This window comes from Panthera onca, chromosome Y, assembly GCF_046562875.1.
Source record: "Panthera onca isolate mPanOnc1 chromosome Y, mPanOnc1 haplotype 2, whole genome shotgun sequence".
Taxonomy (NCBI): Eukaryota; Metazoa; Chordata; class Mammalia; order Carnivora; family Felidae; genus Panthera; species Panthera onca.
The window spans coordinates 22,250,523-22,264,648 of record NC_138358.1 but is presented as its reverse complement, the minus strand read 5'-3'; the positions used below and the strand labels follow the sequence as shown (position 1 = coordinate 22,264,648).

Below are 14,126 nucleotides of genomic sequence, written 5' to 3'. Positions count from 1 at the left end.
AACCCGTGAACCAGAGATCATGACCTAAGCTAAGATCAAGAGTCAGACACTTAACTGACTTAGCCACTCATGTGTCCTAGGAGAAGAATTTATTAAGTACTAGTTATAGTGTTAGAATCTCCGTTTATGATAGAGGACTAATTTATTTTCCCTTATGCTGGTATGAATTTTTGCTTTATGTATGTTTGGATTAAGTACAGGTAAGTTGGACCAACTGTGTTTTACCATGAAATGTCTGTTTTCAGGTAGACAAACTTATCTACAATTAGCATATCTATACCAGCATAATTTTTGTTAGTAACTACCTAGTATATCTTTTAATTTTGGGCCTTTGGTTTCAGCTGTAATTTTAGCCAATATTATAGCATTTGAGTTTTCTTTTTTTTTTTTTTTAATGTTTATTTATTTTTGAGACAGAGAGAGACAGAGCATGAACGGGGAAGGGTCAGAGAGAGGGAGACACAGAATCTGAAACAGGCTCCAGGCTCCGAGCTGTCAGCACAGAGCCCGACGCGGGGCTCGAACTCACAGACCGCAAGGTCATGACTTGAGCCAAAGTCGGCCGCCCAACCGACTGAGCCACCCAGGCGCCCTGCATTTGAGTTTTTAAAAAGTCAGAAATATTTTCACTTGTGTTCCCATAGGATACAGTGAACAAAGATCAGAAATTTGCATTCTCAAAGGATACAATGAACAAAGCACATTTAACTGGTTTCTTCAGGCAAACTAAGACATATAGCCTATAACATGTCTTTGGTTCTTTACCAACAAATGAGTTAGAGACAGGCGATAGATCAGAAACTCTGTATTTGATTTAGGAACTGTCTCATAATACGCTCATTGGATAACATATTAGAGCTTTTTTTAATAATCTTTCCTGAAAATTCGTTACAGTTTGACCCTTGGACATCAAGGTTTGAATTGCATGTGTCCTCATACCGTAGCAAGTACTATAAATGTATTTTCCTTAATTCTTTCCTGCCTGTAACTTTATTATAATAATATATTATATAATACACATAACATGCAAACTGTGTGTTATTTTGCTATTATCATTATGGCTTCTAGTCAGCAGTAAACTTGTATATAAGAAATTACACACAGATTTTGGCTGCAAAAGTATTGGCACCTCTAAACCCTGCCAACAGCTTTAATTGTTCAATTAAATTCTTCTGAATTTAATTTTGTATAAAATATTTCTTTGTGAAAGACTCATACAACTGAAGTATCAGGAGTAATGATCATCTTATCATTGTCTATAGCCATGGAACAGTCTAAATTTTGAAAACCAAAGGATGGCTTAGAGGGAGGTAGTGGTTTCAAAGGGTAAACAGATGGTAAAAAATGCTAGTTTTTCCTATCATTTGTTTCTTAATACTTCCTCACTGAAAAGTTGTGAATGATGTATTTTGTGTGATGTTTTCTTACATATTTGTGGCCTGTTTCTGATGAGTACCAACCAACTTTTAGGTCTCAGTACAGGCAATGTATGTGAGCGGAAGGGCCCAAAAGAAAGGAAAAGTTAAATAAAAGAAAAAAACATTTTTTAAATGTTTATTTTGGGGAAGAGAGAGACAGAGCACAAGTGGGGGAGGGACAGAGAAAGAGAGAGAGACCCAGAATCCAAAGCTGAGCTGTCAGCACAGAGCCTGAGGTTGGTCTCGAACTCGTAAGCTGTGAGATGATGATCTGAGCCAAAGTCCGAGGCTTAACCAAGTGAGCCACCCAGGCGCCCAAGAAGTAAAAGAAAAAATTTTAAAATAAATTTAAAAAAGGAACAAATGAAGGATGTTCTGACTGGTAGTAGTAGCAATTGTGATAATTATTTGGATTCTAAGTATGTAAGATGATAAAATTTCACTAAGAGGATCTCTCTGTTGTACAGTTTAAATGTTGCAAACATAAAATGCCATAGTTTTTATTTCTTAGGAATGAAAATAGTAAAGGAAAAGATACTCTCAATGACTCATGCCACACTCTCAGAAGTGGGAATTTAAAAAAATGCTTGTTCATATGTTATGTGTGCCTTTTACACAAAGAGATCATGCCTAAAAGAGCTGCTATATCTCTGTTCATGCAAATGCATTATTTGAATGTCTTGCAAGGGTTTAAAAGAGAGCAACTCAGACATACATGCTGCCTAGAAAAACATGCTTTGTAGAATGGAAAACAATTACATCATGTACTTTGAAATATTGATGAGAGGAGGAAAGATTAAGAGTAATGCTTGGAAATTAAATGACTCTTTATACTAAACAAGTTAAGTTTACTTTTTTTTATAGTTTGCAGAGAGTTTTCATATGTTCAGATGTCTTTTTTTTTTCAGTTTAAGTTAAAATATTATGTTCATTGATTTATAAGTGTTAACCTAGTACTTAATTCCTGAAAGAGTCCCCTTGATATATGTAGTACCTTTTAAATTTATTGCTGGCTATGTTTCACTAAAAATAATAATAATAATAATTGAGATTCTGCAGTTTGCTCTTTTTATCACTTAGTCATATTAGAAAGTTTGCGTAGAACTGGTATTTCATGCTTAAGCGTTCACCAGAATTCACTGTAAACCACAAAAGCTATGTGAGCCCTTTTGTCTCTTCTATTTTTGGGGAAATATTTTTATTTAAAATTTATATTTCTTTCATAGATGTACTATAATTCAAATTATGTCTTTGTTGGGTGAGCTTTGGTAATTGTGTCTTTCAAAACTTTGTCCATTTCATGTAAGTTATAAATTTATTGGTATAAAATTAATCATGAGATTCCATTATCCTTGTGAAATAGTGGATTCTATAGTGTAACTATTTCACTCTGGATATTGGTAATTTGTGGCTTCTCTTTTTTTCTAGGTAGCTAGATATTCATGACTTTACTCTTCAAAGAATCAACTTTTTTTAAATTTTTTTTCTTTATAGTTTTCTGGTCTCATTATTGATCTTTGCACTTAGAACAGGTGTCTTCTCTGCTTTCTCTGGCTGTAATGTGTGCTTCCTCACTTGGATGCTTAGCTTTTTTCCTAACATAATCATTTACTACTATACAGTTACATCTGTGTACTACTTTGTTCAACCCACAAATTCTAAAATGTACTATATAACAAGTTTGGGATGACTGGCTGCTCAGTCTATACAGCATGCAACTCTTGATCAGAGGTTCATGAGTTCAAGCCTCATGTTGGATGTAGAGAGAACTTTTCTTTAAAAAGAGAGGAAAAAAGTTTTCTTTTGAGACCTTTTCTTTAAGCTATAACTATTTAAAATTATACTGATTAATTCCCAAGCATTTGGGATTTTCCAGGTATCTTTCTGTTACTAGATTCTAACTTAATCCCTACTTTCCTTCCCTCCTACCTACTTCCCTCCCTTTTTCCTTCTTTCCTTATTAAAAAATCTACCTCCAACATGGAGCTTGAACTCACAACCCAGAGATCAGGAATTGCATGCTCTACCACCTGAACCAGCTAGACACTTAAATATTCAATTTCTTTATAGTCAGAGAAACTACATTTTGTGAGTTTTACATACCTCAGAATATAGTATGTTTTGTGGAATGTTCTATGTGTTCTTGAAAATATTAAAACTGCTACTGTTAGCCCCTAACACCCCTAGCCTGGGTGGCTCAATTGGTTAAGCATCCGACTTCAGCTCATAATCTCATGGTTCTTGGGTTTGAACCCCAACTCAGGCTCTGTGCTGACCGTTCAGAGCCTGGAGCCTACTTCAAATTCTGTGTCCTCATGACTCTACCCCTCCCCCATTCATGCACGCACTCTCTTGTCTCACTTTTAAAATCTGTGAGGCTTAAAAATAAATAAAATATCTGAGGCTTTTGAGGGGCACCTGGGTGGCACAGTTGGTCAATATCCAACTCTTGATTTCAGCTCAGGTCATGATCTCATGGCTTGTAAATTAGAGCACGCCTCTGGCTCCCTGCTGACCATGGCTTCATGCTAAAGATGTGGAGCCTGCTTGGGATTCTCTCTCCCTCTCTCTGCTCCTCCTCCACTAAGCTCCCTCTCTGAGAATAAATAAACTTAAAAAAAAAAAATGAGGCTTTTTTCAAAGCAGTTTTACTAAAATATAATTGATATACCAAACAATATACCTATTAAAGAGTACAAGTGTATGGTGGTTTAGTATGTTCATGTATATGTGCAGCAATCATCACAATCCATTTTACAGCATTCATATTTACAAACTCACAAAGAAACCGTGTACACTTTTACTACTACCATAATCCCCCTCCCTATCCTTTGTACCCCTGCCCAGCCCTAACAGTACTTGGTACAGTTTCTCATTGTTTAAATTTGCCTGTTCTAGACATTTCATATAAATGAGATCATAAAATATGTGGTCTTGGTGACTGGAATTTTCACTTAGCATGTTTTCATATTTTGACAATTTGTAGCATTTACCAAGCTTCATTCTTTTTTTGTAATACCAGAATATCCTTTTGTATGGATACATAACATTATGGTTAGCTATTTGCTGGTTGATGGACATTTATATCGTCCCTACATTTTACTTCTAGGGATAAATCTGCTGTAAACATTCATGTACTCATATTTGAGTAGACATGTTTTCATTTATTTTGGGTATATACATTGGAGATGAATGGCTTGGTCACAACATAACAATGTTTAACCTTTTAATGAAATGCCATATTATTTTTCCAAAGTAGTTGTCCCAGCTGTACCAGCAATATATGGGAATTCTCTCTTGCTTCGTTCAGTTGTCTTACTGAGTTCTAGGAGGGTTATTTTTTTTTTTTTAATCTTTAAAAATTTATTTTATTTTATTATTTTAGAGAGGGGGATAGCAGTGGTGAAGGGCAGAGAGAGAGAAAAAAAGACTCTTTAAACAGGCTCCACATTCATAATGGACCCTAACATGAGTCCCACAACCCTTGGATCATGACCTGAACCAAAATCAAGATTCAGAAGCTCAAACAACTGAGCCACCCAAGTGCCCCAAAGTCTAGGAGTTCTTTATATATGAATACATATCAGATATGATATACAAATATTTTGTGAGTTGATTTCACTTTATTGATAGCGTCCTTTGAAGCGTGAAAGTTCTTCCTCTTTTTTTACTTCCAAATCCTCTTTGGCTTTTATAGTTTTATATGTGGTAAGAATCTCTCATTTATTCAATCTTCAGATTGTTCAGCTTCTTAGATGTGTAGTCTCATGCCCTTAAATTTGTGGGTTTTTTTTTTTTTCTAGCCGTTACTTCTTCAAATATTCTTCCCTTCCTTTCTCCTTTTCTCTTTTCTTTCCATTCTTCTGTTACGTATTATTTTGATACTAAAATTTTCTCTTAAGAACAAGTGCAATCTTCTTCAGATTAGATTGTGACAACTCTTGAACAGAGTAGTAATTTTTAGTACTTTTCTTACTTTGTGGGATAAGATGGCCTAGTCTGTAAATCACCATTTCTCTAGAAGACCTAGTTGCTCTTAGTGGGAAATTACCTACACAAGAAAATGCCTGAGTACCAGAGATGCTTCTTGCTAGTGGTCATTGTTCTAAGCTTCACATGATTGAGTTTTACCTATTAAGCAGCACTCATTTGCTGTTGTGCCTTTTGGTTTACAATCCATGAGGTAGAACTCAGCAGGTGCTCTTTTAGAAATTAATATCTTACTCAACTAGTAACTCATGGTAAAAATAGTATGTAAATAACCTAATTAGCAGTCATCATTTAAATTAATCAGGGAATAGGCAGGTTAGAAGTTTGTGCTTTATATTGATAGATATAGTGAGTTAAAGCGAAATATGCAACTTGCTCATAATGTAAGTTAAATAGTTTCTTTTTTTAAAGCATGGTTAGTGTGATAGTTAATTCTATGTGTCAACTTGGTTAGGCCATTTTGCCTAGATATTTAGCCCACTATTATTTGAGAAGTTTCTGTGAGGTGTTTTAGATGACTAACACTCAAATCAATAGATTTTGAGTAAAACAGTTTACCCTCCACGATGTAAAGAGGCCTCTTTCAATCAGTTGAAGAGCTTTTAGAGGAAAAGACTTACCTCAGACTCAAATTGAAGTATCAACTTTTCCCTGAGTCTCCAGCCCACTGATCTATCCCATAAAATTAAGACTTGCCAGCCCCCACATCTTAAGAGGCAATTCCTTAAATTTGTCTTTTTTTCTCTTTCACTCTATACCTCCTGTTGCTTCTCTTTTTCTGGAGAACTCTAGTACAGATTTTTGTTCTGAGAAGTAGAGTGCTACAGTTACAAATCCTTAAAATGTGGAAGCAGCATAGAAATGTTACTGTGTAGAGGTGAATGGTAAAAAAAAAAAATCTAGATTACCTAAAGCAATTATTGGTAGAAATACAGATATTGAAGTTGCTCTGGTGAGATCTTAGGTGGAAATGAGTAACATTTTAGAAACTGGAAGAAAAGCAACACTTGTTAGAAAGTGGTAAAGTAGGGGCGCCTGGGTGGCTCAGTGGGTTGAGCGTCTGACTTCAGCTCAGGTCACGATCTCATGGTTCGTGAATTCGAGCCCCGCATCAGGCTCTGGGCTGATGGCTCAGAGCCTGGAGCCTGCTTCCGATTCTGTGTCTCCCTCTCTCTCTGCCCCTCCCCCATTCATGCTCTGTCTCTCTCTGTCTCAAAAATAAATAAACATTAAAAAAATAAAAAAAAAAGACTTAAAAAAATTCAATTAAAAAAAATGGTAAAGTATTTGGCTGTATTGTTTTATGGAAGATAGAATTCATCAGTGATGAATGTAGGTATTTAGCTTGAAGAGATTTCTAAGCAAGGTACTGAAGATGTGACCACGGTTCTTCATTGGAAAAAGATGGAAAGAACTTGTATTCTCTTACTCAGGTCATTAATGTAAATTTTTCAAAATGGTATAAAAAAATCTAACTACCAGTTACACACTAAAGAAGAAATACATTTTAGAATAATATAAATTCCTTTGCTTGCTTTGAAACCAGATTGTTTTTTATTAATAGCATTTGCTTTTGGGATAGTCTGCTGTCAATCTCTCTAAAGGGTCCCTTTTTGTATTTCTTCAAGAAAATGAAAGCATTTTAGAATGTCTTTACTCTGCCATACACATTTCTTTATTTGGAGTTCCCCAGAGGCAAGCACCAAATACATGTTTGCTACCCTCTGTGCTGAGACTTCTACAGGCTTCTCCTCTAATACTAAAGTAATAGTCAATAATTTTAAAGCAAGACAGGTGTAGGTCCTTTAAATGATGTAAGACATAAGATGCTTAACCACCCAGCAGTTTCAGTGATCTTAGGTGTACTTCAAATCTTAAAGTATTCAAAAATTATATTTTGTATTTTAGCATCAAAACAGTTTCACATTTCTGCTATTCATACTTCATTTTTTAATTTTATTATAAATATCATGTTAACTAAGTATACTTCTGGTAACATGGTTTGTTATATATTACTAGTTCTTTACTGTCACTGAAATGTATTTTAGATCCAAATGACTTTCCATTGAAAAAAGCTAACATAATTCTGCTGTCTTCATCCATACAGTTATCTACAGAATAATCTTCCTTGGATTTTAATAAAGGTTTATCTAACAAATATAGTTACATCTATCCTTTTTATATGTGAAACCTAATGTCAAAAGGCGAGTTTAAAATTATCACTAACTTCTCACCTTTTAAAGGTCAGAAACATAGGAAACATCTTTTTCCTTTATTTTAGTGGCCACTCAATGCTTATCCTGGTGGTTTTACTAGTATTTTTGATAATCCTAGAAGATTGAACAAGAATAGTTAACGTTAACTTTTTTGTTCTGACTTGTTTGAGTGCCAATTATTAATAAACCATAATTAAGGAAGGCCTTTGGAAAATGTTGAAGAATGGCTACACTATTTTGAAATTATGTTAGTTATATTTGAAGTTAAGCAGGTTCTTTTTTTTTTTTTTTTTTTTGAGAAAGAGAGAGAGAGAGTGAGGGCGTGCAAGCACATGGGGTGCTCAAGCTGGAGAGGGGAGGGAAGGGGAAGAGAGAATTCTAAGCAGACTCTACACTCTCAGCACAGAGTCTGATATAGGGCCTGATCTCACAAAACCTGAGATCAGAACCTGAGCCAAAGTCAAGAGACCAATGCCCAACGAACTGAGGAACCCAGGTTCCCCTAAGCTGGTTCTTTTTTACCTGTAAAATATGTTTTGTTTACCCTACCATGAATTATATCACAGTATGTTGTAATTTTAATATCTCCTGTATTTTTTAATTAATTTTTTAATGTTTATTTTTTCATACAGAGATGTTGTCCAAGTTGGGGAGGGGCAGAGAGAGAGGGACAGAATTCCAAACCAACTCCCTGCTGTGAGTGCAGAGCCAGACATGGGGCTCAAATTCACCGTGAGGTCCTAACCTGAGCTAAAATGAAGTCAGATTAACCAATTGAGCCACCCAGGCTGTGCTTTTATCATTTTCTAGAAATAAAGACCATTGTCATGAAGTTTTAAAACAACATTTAATCTTGGGGGAATAAAAGAAAGAAATTAACTAAGGTCTTTGAGAGGAAAATTATTATCTAGGAGTTTATCAGATTTCTTCTAGGTATGCCGTTGTTTTTCCTTTTTTAAGCTTATTTCATATTTTTAAGATACATGCAGGAAGGACAAATTGTATTCTGGGAGTCTGAGAGTATGTGTGACACAAGTCATATATATAGCCTATATATTTAAAGAAATTTCCTAAAGTATGCTATTTGCTCTATAATTTTTACATTCTTTGTTGTTTAAAAGATTTTGTGTATCATTTAGGTCACTGTAGGGAAAGTATAGCATCTCGGATTCCATATTACAGTGCAAGCACACCATATTGCTTGACTTTAATTTTTATTATTTGTAGGTAATGTCTATGCCAAAAGTGGGCTCCAGCTCACAATACTAAGATCACGTAAGGCATGTGCCACGTACTGAGCCAGCCAGGCACCACTTACTGGTACATTATTTTAAACATAGTTTGGGTCCCAAGTTCAGTAGGGAAAACTCATCAAATTTTAAAGTAAAGAAAATGTAAAGTACATGCTTTTGGAGTTGCTAAATGCTTGTTTAATCAAGTATATTTCTTGTTTTCTAATTCTTTTTTAAGGGCAGTTTAAAAAGTTTGTAGAAAAGCATACCAACATATAATTGTGCTGCTCTATGTATATATTTAAAACATGGAAGTAGGAAAGTTCATTATTTATGAATCTATCATACATGATTTACATTTCAGAGGCTACCAAATACTCAAGAGAAGGTTCATATGAAAGACACTATATAGTAACAATTCATGTTTATTGAAATAACGCGTAATTATTTTCGGAGTTAAATCCTTTTCGCACATACTTTGAAAGCAGGTTGCCTGATTTTTTTTTTAATTTATTGGTGTGGTAATTGCTGTAGGATAACTTCTCTCTTGCCCATATACTCAGACTGGCAAGCCAATTTTTATTGCATTTCAAAAAATTTTTTTCAAGGAAGATAACACCAGGGACTGCTAATGTTTAGGTACCCACTAGGAAGAGGAAAACATATTCACTGGCGCGGGAGTTTAGAGACTTGCAAATTTGAGAAGGCACCTCGAGGTGGAAAGGAGGATGGTCTCGGGGGAGAACCGTGGGGATGACGGCGGCCCATGAGACACAGTAGCGGACTGTCAGGCTGGTCTGCGGGCCGCCTGCTTCGCGGCGGGGTAGGACCACGGCTCCGAGCTGGCTTTACGATCAAGGCAGCGGCAGCGGCGCGTGAGCAGCAGAGGCGGGAGGGAGCGCGGAGGAGGAAAGAACGTTGTGACAGAGTCCGGCCGCCAGCGACCCCGCTGTCGGGAGGCCACCGCGCTCCCCGGTCGCGGGGCCTGAACGGCGCCAACACAAGGTTCCGTACTATCCACATTTCGGAAGGGGGCCTATCAAGCCTTCCGCATTTTCCTGGGGCTCCTTCCCGGGCGGTGACGTGACGTGCTGACGGCGGGCCCGTGCCGGAGAGCTGGGCCGCTTTTTGTCAGCCCCGAGCTCGGCCCCTCCTCCCTCCCTCCGCCCGCCCCACCAGCCGGAGCCCGGCCCAGTGCTCCAGAGAAAGGCCGGCCTGCAGCACCCGCTACCGTCGCCGGCCACCCGAACGCCAGTCCGGTGAGTCTGGGACTCTGCTGCGACCGTGGGGCCTAGCGGGAGTGGGGTAGCCTGATCGGCGGCCTGGGAAACGCCCTTCCGCACTAGGCCGGGCAGTGCGGCGCAAAGCGCAGAGCAGGCCGTGAGGAGGCCGCACTTAGGCCCGGGGAGGAGCCTAGCCGCCCAGAGCTGTGCAGAGGTGCGCTCCGTTATTAGGGGGCCAAGGGATAAGGGGTAGGGGGTGGTAGGGGAGGATCGCCGGCTGGGGCCGGAGGCGGCGTCGAGGTCTCGGGTTGGCCCCGCGGCCTGTTCAGGGCACCTCGCGAGGCCGAGGCCTAGCTAGGACCGAAATCTGTAGGAGTGAGGTGAAGGCCGCAGGGCGGCCGGGTGGATTTTCTGTATGTAAATATTGGCGGGGAGGGGGAGGGACGGGGGCAAGATGGTGGCGGATTTACGCTTGCTGCCTGGGACGGTTGAGGGGTTGTCGAGAGGGGGACCGCCATCTTGAAGGCGGCGTTTAAGTAGAAAATTCCGCTACAGTCCTTGAGGGGGTGTTGGAGAGCTGCAGCGGCGACCCAGGTGACGAGCTGTGCACGGGCCCGTCACGGTACCGTGTGCACGCGAAGAGGGGGTTGCTAGCTTCTCAAGACTGCCATTGCCCTTGCCGCCATGATGCGCCCTCGTGCTGCAGGCGTTACGCTGCAGCGCCACCTTCCGTGGCAGTCATCAAGCAGTGACTGGCTGCTTCGTCCGCTGAGCTGCTGTGTGCCTTTCGGTCCTGTTCCATTTGCCAGTGCTGGTAACCACCTGAGGTTGGTTGTCAGTCCCAGCAACTGAGCTCACAAAGACATTTTTTACACTTTAGTAGAGTAAAACGTGGCTCTTAGGGTGCCCGCGATCAGGTTATTCTCGATCAGTTGTCTCCGCGACTCAGTTATTAAAATTGAAATTGATGGGGATAAAGTTCTCACCCAACCTTTTTGCTAAGTAGGTGAGAAAGTGCATTTTGCAAGCTTGAAATCGGAAGAGTAAAAGTTTGAAGACTATTTTTCTCTCTTATTTGGAAAAACTTTGAGAGTCACGTTTAAATGATTAATCACTTTATATTATTTATTGACTAGTACATGCTTTTCTGTCGAGGCACAACAGAGTGTGGTGGCTTAACTACGGTTCACTTACCTGGTGCTGTTTAGATTTTGTCATGGTGAAAAAGGTTCAAGGTACTCTAGTGTACTTTTAGATTGCTTACTGTTAAACTTGTATTGTAAATTCAGACCTTAGTGCATACGATGCACGGTGTAAGAAAGATTGTAAGGATTTTTAAAATGCACATGATGGCTGCAGGAAGTTCACTTTTATGTTACTGTGGGAAGCCGAAGTCTATTTCCAGCATCAGGAAAAGGTTCCTGAAATAGGTGGCATGTTGGGGAAAGTTATTCATTGAAAAAATGGTGGGCTTTTTAGGTGGAGGAGGGACGGTGGAAAAGGCATTGTAAGGATGATTTAAAATATTTATAGTTTGCTAGATGGGTCGGATAGGTAGGAGAGTAGTGGAAATGAAAAAGGTAGATTGTGACTGTAGCAGAGTGATAGAACACCCCAGTCCTACTTCATACTCATTTAGCTGTTCTGGATCCAGTTTTTGGAAAAGATTGAAAGTTGAGAAATAGGGACAACAGTTAGTAAGTAAATCAGTCGCTTCAGTACTAGAAAATTATCTGAGTGTTGCTGCTTTTCACGTGATTCATCTCTCCTGGACAGCTGTTCTTTTCTATCCTAAATTCTTATTCCAATAACCTTTAGCTCCGAAATATTACACTTTCTATAGTGAATAAAATTCCTTTTTCATGGTTGAAAATTACAGCAGTAATTTAGGAAGTCACTTTGAAAAGTAGGCTAGAAGAGTAATTCCTAAATAATTAAAGTGCCATTATGCAAACCTTCTCTCCTCCCCTCCCCCTGAATGAAAGTAATTCCCTCCACAAAATAATCTTTTCTACTTTTTACTAACCTACACTTTAAAACTCATTGTAAATATGATTTATTTGTGAATGTCCTAGATTAGGAAATTTTAAGAAGTACATGGAGCGCTTATGTCCTAGAATTTTACAATAGAAAACACAAATTTTCCATTTCCCTATATTGCAACAGGTCAATCTCTGGTAATAGGGATTCTTCTGTTTATAATGAAAGTCTGTGTTTAGGAAACACAAATTAACAAATTGGATTATAGAGACAGACTAGAAGCAGGTTGCTAATGCAGTCTAGTTGTGGAGATCGTAAGGAAAAACATAAACTGTAGAAGTAGTTGCTTTATATCTTGACAGCTGGGAAAGACATAGAAGAGCTCTAAAGAAGATAGAATTGTATGCTGCACTTTATGCACAGTACAGCAGCAGCAGATGTTCCAGTACAGCAACAGTGGATTTTCAAGATTAAGATTAATTTAGAGTGGAATGTATAATTGAGGCAGGTAAGTGTATAATTTTAAAGACTTTCTATAAGAAATGTTTAAATATAAATGTTTTTTGCTAGAAGAGGTAGACCATGATGATCTGGAAAGCAGAGAGGTAGATTATTAATTAGCCACCTATTGTGGATAAATCAGCTATTATTTTTTTGTTTATATATGTTTTTCATATGGATGCATCTTTCCTTTTTTTAAAAAACACAGTGCTTTTTGTTTCTGCTTATTTTATGACTCTTAACTTTCATATTCTCACTAAATTAATCTTGTGTTTGTGCACATAGACAGTTACAAACTTTTTTTAAAAAAATTCTTGTAAACTTCTCAACCCCAGTCTTTCAAATCCCTCCACCTCATAGTTTATTATTTTTTTTAACTTAACTGAGAAAGGTGGATGACCATTTGCTGTAAACATGTGATCTCTTCAACTCATGCTGTTCCCCTATTTCTACCCAGACTATCTTTTTTCTTTTGATTTGGCAAGAATGCTTTTCTCCATGCCCAGCTATTCTGCCAGTCTTCTGTAATGTTCATGATTTCTTTCTCTCACTCCTAAGTATAACTAAGGTTGCTAATCCTGTAAACATTTACCTGATAACACATTTATCCCGTATTTCTTTATACCAGTCCTTTTATTTTCACTTTATCCCACTTAATTATAAATTCTGTGTTTACCAAACTGTGAAACTCCTCCATAACATGTTAATTGGGGTATCACAAAAAAGTGTTTTGTTTTACAGAAACTACTTTCGTTCTCTGCTGTGATTCTTTTTTTTTTTTTCTTTTCCTTTTAAAGATTTTACTTTTTTTTTTTTTTTTCAACGTTTTTTATTTATTTTGGGGACAGAGAGAGACAGAGCATGAACGGGGGAGGGGCAGAGAGAGAGGGAGACACAGAATCGGAAACAGGCTCCAGGCTCCGAGCCATCAGCCCAGAGCCTGACGCGGGGCTCGAACTCACGGACCGTGAGATCGTGACCTGGCTGAAGTCGGACGCTTAACCGACTGCGCCACCCAGGCGCCCCTTCAAGATTTTACTTTTAAGCAATCTTTTTACCCATCGTGGGGCTCAAATGTGTACAACCCCAAGATGAAGAGTCACATGCTCTACCAGCTGAGCCAGGGAGGCACTCCTCTGGTTCTTCTTTTTAAAACTTATGTGGGGACTCTCCATGAGGTCATTTGCTATCCTTTCTGTCTTCTTCCTTGGCTTCTCTGTCCTTTATTATACCCACCTTTTTATCTAAGTTTGTTATCTAGTATTTCCAGTTGCCTACCAGACAACAGCACCCAGCTGGCTTGTTGATACTCCATACTCAAGTTGACTGAAGTGAAGTTTAGTTAATTCATAGTAAGTGCCCGAGAATGTTTATTGAAAATCTGTTATTCAGTGGAGTTCCTAAACAACTCCTGTGCCTTATTTCTTTCTCTTTGTCACTCCATTACTTTCCCAGGCTCATTCTTTGTTCCGTGTCACATGGAGCATTGTAGACATCTTTAGTTTAGCGTTAAATCTGTTATACCCTAATAGTGGAATTTTTGTCTTGCTAAATTTTGAAGATCCT

At 38.4% G+C, this 14,126-nt stretch overlaps 1 protein-coding gene across 11 annotated transcripts in view; it reads left to right on the top strand.

Moving 5' to 3' along the window:
- The first annotated feature begins 9,339 nt into the window (after positions 1–9,339).
- The window catches only part of LOC145714976 (zinc finger X-chromosomal protein-like), a 53,961-nt gene continuing 49,174 nt past the window's right edge, over positions 9,340–14,126 (top strand). For 5 of the 11 annotated variants that reach the window (XM_081794564.1, XM_081794561.1, XM_081794558.1 and 2 more), the window contains exon 1: positions 10,321–12,567. The gene's annotated coding sequence lies outside the window, so the exon portion shown is untranslated. The other 6 variants (XM_081794563.1, XM_081794562.1, XM_081794560.1 and 3 more) reach the window with 4 other exon arrangements.